This window comes from Chenopodium album, chromosome 6 (assembly GCF_948465745.1).
Source record: "Chenopodium album chromosome 6, dcCheAlbu1.1, whole genome shotgun sequence".
In the NCBI taxonomy this organism is placed as follows: Eukaryota; Viridiplantae; Streptophyta; class Magnoliopsida; order Caryophyllales; family Amaranthaceae; genus Chenopodium; species Chenopodium album.
The window spans coordinates 35,797,015-35,804,497 of record NC_137839.1 but is presented as its reverse complement, the minus strand read 5'-3'; the positions used below and the strand labels follow the sequence as shown (position 1 = coordinate 35,804,497).

The following is a 7,483-nucleotide window of genomic DNA, read 5'->3' as shown; positions in this document are numbered from 1 at the left end:
ACCACAATCTCTAATACCCAGGCCACCCTCAGCTTTGCTTTTGCAGACCCAATCTCAGGCAATGGGAGGAGCCTTAGACAACACAGCATCTCCACACCAAAGAAAAGCTCTGCACAACTGAGTAATCCTCAAGATAACTGACTTGGGTAAAAGCACACACTGAACCCAATAAGTATGCAGACTAATCAGAACAGAGTTCACCAGCACAACTCTTGTAATATAAGACAGATTTCTGCTAGACCAGCAGGTAATTCTAGTCAGCATCTTATCAACTATAGCATCAAAGTCAGAAACTCTCAAGTACTTAGCATTCAGGGGGATGCCAAGATACCTAAAAGGAGCTTCTCCTATAACAAACCCAGACTCAGACACAATTTCCTGCTGCATTTCAGGCTGCACACTCCCAAAGTAGATAGCAGATTTGTCAGCATTAGCCTGTAAACCAGAACAACCCTCAAAAGCATTCAAAGCTCTTACTAAGAGGGAGACAGACTTCTTATCAGCATAAGAAAATAACATCAAATCATCAGTAAAAATTAGATGATTTAATCTTAAAGATTTGCATCTTTGGTGAAATTTGAAGCCTCTCTTTGCTCCCACTTTTTTAAGCAATCTTGAAAGATACTCCATCACAATGACAAACACCAAAGGTGACATAGGATCACCTTGCCTGATTCATTTCTTACCCTTAAAGAAACCATTCAGACCACCATTTATCATAATAGAGAATGAAGGGGAAGTAACACATTCTATGACCCAAGAAATGAACTTACTGGGGAAGTTTAAAGCCTGCAGCATATCATGGATAAAGGACTAGTGGACAGAATCATATGCTTTCCTCAAATCCACCTTAATAGTACATCTAGGAGACTTTCTCTTGTTATTATACTCTTTTAACATATCCTGACACACTAAAATGTTGTCCAGAATAGATCTCCCAGCAATAAAAGCACTTTGATTCTCACTAATTAAGCCAGTCAACACCTCTTTGAATCTATCACATAGCATCTTAGAAATGATCTTGTACAACACATTACAACATGCAATTGGTCTAAACTGAGTAACATTAATAGCATTGTCAAATTTAGGAACCAGAGTCAAAGTAGTTGCATTCACCTGTTTCAGAAGCTGACCATGCTTAAAGAACCCTAAAACTGCCTTACATACCTCATTCTTCACCACTCCCCAAGCATTCTTGAAGAATTTGCTAGAGAAACCATCAGGGCCAGGAGCCTTGTCATCCTCAATACTCCAAACAGCATTTCTCACATCATCCTCAGTAAACACTCTACAGATACTCAGATGCTGTTCATCATTCACAATAGGCCCAGCATCTATAACAACTTGATGAACTTGTCTAGAAGGGGTCCCACCAGTGCCTAACAACTCTTTATAGAAGCTAATAAAAGCTTCAGCTATTTTATCAGGGTCCTGAATAATATCACCATTCTCAAGCTGAACACTATACACATTATTATGCATTCTTATTTTCCTAATACAAGCATGAAAGTAAGAGGAATTAACATCATCATCTCTCATCCAATGTAACTTTGCTTTCTGCTTCAAGAATTCCAACTTTGCAGAATGAGCAGCTAAAAATCTCTCCTTGGCATCACTTTCCATTTGAATCAACTCCAAATTCTGAGGATCCTTGTTCAAATGACACTGCACCTTTGCTAACTCAGCATCAGCTATAGCATCTGCACTCTCCACTGACGAGAAATTAGTCAAATTTAACACTTTGAGAGCTTCTTTCACCTTTTGCAGCTTCCTTACCACAATGAACATATCAGTTCCTCTCACATCACTATTCCAAGCCTGTTGAACAGCTTCCTGGTATCTTGGAGCATCAATCCACATATTAAAAAATCTGAAAGGTTTTTTAAAATTCCCCTTACACCCAAACATCCTCATAATACAAGGACAATGGTCCATTAAACCTTCAGGCAAAAAGTCAGCTCTAAACTCCCTGCACTTATAAGTCCATAGATCATTAACCAAGATCCTATCAATCTTTGTACACACTCTATCACTTCCTTGTTGTTTGTTATTCCAAGTAAAGAACAAACCCCCAACTTTAAAATCCATAAGACCATTTTGCCTAACACATTGTCTGAACTTATCAATCTCAGCAAAAGTAACTGGTGAGCCAATTCTATCCTCAAAATTCAGAACATTATTGAAATCACCCCCTAAAATCCATGGACCCATAATATCCTTCTTTATCTCCCCAATCTGATGCCATAAAACCTCTCTTTCATCTGCAGTATTCAGCCCATAAACAACTGTATACCAGAACACAAATTTAGAGGCCATATGAACAACTTTCACATGGATCAACTGAGTTTCAACTCTATCAATCTCAACCTGAAAGATATCAGGTAACCAAATAATCCAAATTCTCCCTCCAGGATGCTTACTATAATTTGCAGTCACAGACCATTTCCCACCAAAACCAGTGAAGACCTTACCAAAATTACTAGCCTTCACTTTTGTCTCAAGGAGCCCAAACAAACCAATTCCTTGGTTCTTCAAAAACCAAAGAACATCACACACTTTATTTAGTTTGTTAAGGCCCCTGACATTCCAAAAACCCCAATTATCCATGGAGAGTGTATGAGCACTCCCCTTTCTCCCAATCACCAAACAGAACACTCCCATCTGCTGCTTTGCAAACTGATCCCATAGAGCATTTGTCCCTATAAACTATTCCAGACACAATATCTGGATCAACATCAACAACAAACTTATTCTTATCTACTCTGATGCCTTGAGGTTAGCCTGCCTGCTGGTTTTGCTGAGCCTTAGGCATCCAAACCTTCCTTACTACAGGCTTCATTTGCTGCTTCTGCCTTTGCTGTTGATTCTTAGCAGGAGGCTTCTGAGACTTAACTCTGTGATTAGGACAATCACTATCTTCATGTCCCATACCTCTACAAACATTACATATAATAGGCTTCCTTTCATATATCACTTTCTGCTTAACATCAACACCACATTCATCCTGAAACTCAATCTCATCAGGCAGCTCACCATTTATTTTAACCTTGACCATTATCCTAGCATACTCAAGCAATTCCTTGGTGGCTGTGCTTCTATCAGTCTTAACTGGTTCCCCAATTAACCAAGCTATTTTCATTAAAGAATATTGACCCCAGAATTTTAAGTTCAAACCAGGCAATCTGACCCAAGTGGGTACTTCAAACACCTTCTCATTTCCCAAATCCAAACCTGGCTCCCACCTCTTCATCATTACAGGCCTACCATCAAACAAGATAGGTGCAGAGTTCATCACCTTTTCCCTTCCTACCACTGTTTTGAATCGAACCAGAACCACCCCATTATTCATGGCAGAGATTCTATCAATTCCATATTTACCCAAAATTCTTCGCACAAACCCACTCATTACAGACAGTGATGGTTTACCACATGGAACATAACAAACAATTGCTGATTTCCAAAACTCAATTTCAGGTAGAACATCATCCTCATTTAATTTCATTTTCACCTCTTTTCTATTATCCATGTTGCAGCATGAATTACAGGCAACTCCATTACTACCAGCAAGATTTAAACCCTCATCAATCGTATTCTTAAACATACTACTCCAGCTAATACAACCTGATTCATTAGGGATTGCAGAAACAGGGGTTTCAAAAACTAGGTTCCGAAATTGGGGGTTCAAAAAGTTTTCCTCCAAATTAACATGAAAATCATTTCCTAACCCATTATGTTCATTAATCATCAACAATGGAGTCGGATTAATAGACCCAGTTTAAACATCAGAATCTACTGTTCCATTGAAATGCATAGGAGTAGGGGTTCGAATTACCTGTAACCATCGATTAAACTCTTCACTATGCAGAGCCTTATCCTCCTCCGTCACCATTCTCACCGGAATCTCCTCAATCGCCTCCCCATCCAGCCAGCTTTCAACCGAAACATCATCCATGGTCATACTCTGTTTTTGTTCATCGACGTTCCTCGTTCTTGGCTTTGTTTTCTTCTTCCCTTTTGATTTTGAGCCCGAGGACTTCTTCCCCTTTCCTTTCCTCCGTTTTGCCATGGAAATCGGCTTCCAAAAAGCTCAAAAAACAAGTTGAAAATGGCAGGTATCTTTATCTCTAGAGTTTCTCTCTCTAGAGTTTCGACAATAATTGATTGACTATTATTGATTATTGGTATTGCATGATAATTTCTTATTGAATTGTTTTAACGTTTTACAATTGCGGCTTGTAAAAGTATGGCAATATTGAATTGATGAATCGAGCAGATGTTAATTTGATATTAAAGGCTATTTTCAATAAGAACTTAGATCTAGTAAATTGCGAGAGCCTGTTAGATCTATAATGATTAATAAATTGCGAGAGCCTGTTAATCATGTTATTTATGCAATGTCAATGATTGATTACTATGTTTTACCCTGGAGTATTTTTTATCGGTGAACCTATACCCTAGATCCTTTTATTCATTGTTTTCTCCCTTCTCTTAATCTTCGTAGTTTAGTTTCCTTTAATTACAATATATTGGTTACTTTATAATTTAGATTATAATAATTAATTAGGAGTAAAAAGACTTGTTTCCCTGTGGAGATCGACCCTACTTCCCTATCTACTGTAGTTAGAGAATTTAGGTATTTACTTTTGATTAGGGGATACGACTTTACCCTGTCAAAATTTGGCGCCGTTGCCGGGGAAACGGTTTTATTTTTATTTCTGATTGTTTAGTAGTCTAGATTATTTCCTTTTTTTGTCTCAGAGAGCGTTAGTTCTCTGAGACAAATCTCATATTTGCTTCTAGTTTTTGTTTATGCCTAGGTGTTACAGATCAGGTTACATCCCATTCGATCCTGAGATCGAAAGTTCCTTCCTTTTATAACGGCATTGGCTTAAATAGAACTACACTTGGTATAACTGACTAGGAAATTCTTGTTTTGAATTTCTATAACAAGTATTATCCTACAGAGAGAACAGCAGTACTACAGAGTGCGATCCAGAACTTTGCCCAAGAAGCCGATGAATCTTTATATGAGGCTTGGGAGAGGTTTAAGGACTTACAAAGAGAATGCCCTCACCATAATTTAGCGCAATGGCAGTTAATCCAAGCCTTTTATAACGGCATTGGAAATTCCTCTAGAATAATTTTAGACTCTGCAGCTAGTGGGAGATTTATGAATCTTAATGTTGATGATGCAGGTCAGGTTATTGACGATATGGCGATACACAATTCCCAATATGGGAACCCTAGAGGATTTGATAACAAGGGGAAGCATAGTGTCGACTCTGTATCCTTTTTGCAAGCTTAACTGACCTCTATTTGCCAAAAATTAGATAATCTGAGCACTGCCAATGTAGCCAATGTTTCTGCGATTAATAATAATTCTAATGAGGCTTTTTGTGAAATTATGGTATTGTAGGTCATTGGGAGCAAGATTGCAGGAGTTCCGTGGAGCAAGTTAATGCCTTCCAAGCTTATAGGCAGAATAACCCATACTTCAACACCTACAATCCTGGGTATCGGAATCATCCGTACCTTTCCTACCGGAGCACTAATGTTCAAAATCCACCACCACAAGAACCACAAGCGACACAGCAGCAGAAATATTATCATCCCAATGCCAGCCAGAAGAACCAACCACAACAAACCCCCTCATCTTCCGACCCTTCTCTGGCGGAAATAAGAGCAATGTTGGTTAATATACAAAAGCACATGGAGAGCAGAGATGCGACAATTGATCAAATTCTAGCGCATAATAAAATTATGGATAATCAAATTGCGCAACTCTCCGCTACTCTACAAGCCCGCCAACAGGGAGCTCTGCAGGCACAGCCGACTAGGCCTACGGATCAAGCATTTGCAATTACTCTATGGAGTGGTTCAAACTATGAAGGGCCCTCTATGCCCAGAGTTGATGAACCTGTTTTATTAAATAATGCTAATCTTGATTCCGTTAAACCAAACACTGTAGTTGATAGCCCTGCAGGGCTAAAGGATAATACTAACATATCTAATTCTACATTGCAGGGTACAACTCCAGAGAAGGTGGCTACTCCAGACAAGAGTAATAATGCTCCACAGCCAATTATCAAACTTCTATTCCTCAATCGTCAATTGAAGACAAACTTGGATAAGCAGTTTGGTAAGTTCCTGGAGGTGGTAAAAGATTTGAAGGTAACAGTTCCCTTTACTGAATTAATCACACAAATCCCCTCGTATGCAAAATTTATGAAGGAAATATTGACGAGAAAAAGGTCTATTAGTGAGGTAGAGACGGTAGCTTTCACTGCCGAATGCAGTGCCGTACTTCAAAATAAGTCTCCACCTAAGTTAAAACATCCGGGTAGTTTTTCTATCCCTTGTCATATTGGCAATCTCTTGATTGATAATGCATTATGTGATTTGGGTGCTAGTGTTAGCGTCATGCCATTATCTGTGTGTTCTAAGTTGAATATGGGTAAATTAAAACCTACCAATATAACTCTACAAATGGCCGACCGTTCTTTCAAATACCCCTTAGGTGTTTTAGAGGATGTCCCCTTTAGAGTAGGTAAATTTAATATACTTGTAGATTTTGTTGTTTTTGACATGGCTGAGGATATGCAAACCCCAATTATTTTGGGTAGACCATTCCTCAACACTGCAGGAGCAGTCATAGATGTAAGAAGTGGTAAGTTAACACTATCAGTAGGGGATGATAAAGTTGTTTTTAATCTGAATAATGCCCCTAAAAGCTCCATGACTGAGGAGTAATGTTTCAGTGTTAATGTGGTTGTAAATTATTCTAACAAGCCCCAAGCTCTTGAAAAAGATCCCTTGGAGGCAGTATCTTGTGTTGCATCCTTTTCAGACGAGATAGACAAATGGCAGAAGGAAGTCGATGCAATAGAAAGAGCACTCTACAATGTTGGTCTTGGTTTCGAGGATGAAAAAGTGGAACCGATCGAGCAAGTTGTGCGAATCGAGCCTACGGTAAGTGTTCCGTTAGATCGAGTTGCAAGTTTTGCATGCAAGGAAAATTTGAAGCAATCCTCGATCAAAGAAGGATCTTTAGTGCGTAGCATTGAAGATCTACCATTCCAAGTCAAGGAGGATCCACCAGATAAGGTGATTTGGCGTCCCACTGGATATGTCAGGAAGCCCCATCGCAGCCTGAACACCGCTAGACCGGGTGAGAAACCACACGATCAAGCGTTAGGACAAGGGTCCTAGATATTGTACTTGGTAAGAAGGTCGTGCAGGACCTAGATAAACCAGCGCTTTGCGGGAGGCAACCTGTATTTTTAATGCTTTTTAGTCTAGTTTTTCCTTTTCTTTTTCTTATGAGAGGAGAGGTGAGGGAATTTAATGATTTTTACGAGTGTTTGTACAGGTTTGAAGAAAAAGAGTTAGCCAAATTTTGGAGATAAGAAGAAAAAGGATAATTAGACGATTTAGCCTCAAGCCCGATCGGGCGAAGCTCGCCCGACCGGGCGCGAGAGCAATT

General features: G+C 39.2%; 1 non-coding gene across 1 annotated transcript; it reads right to left on the bottom strand.

The window, feature by feature from the left end:
- Positions 1-4,975: 4,975 nt before the first annotated feature.
- LOC145637495 (small nucleolar RNA R71) lies at positions 4,976-5,082 on the bottom strand. The gene has a single exon (XR_014114272.1). It is a non-coding gene; the product is annotated as a small nucleolar RNA R71 (small nucleolar RNA).
- Positions 5,083-7,483: the final 2,401 nt, after the last annotated feature.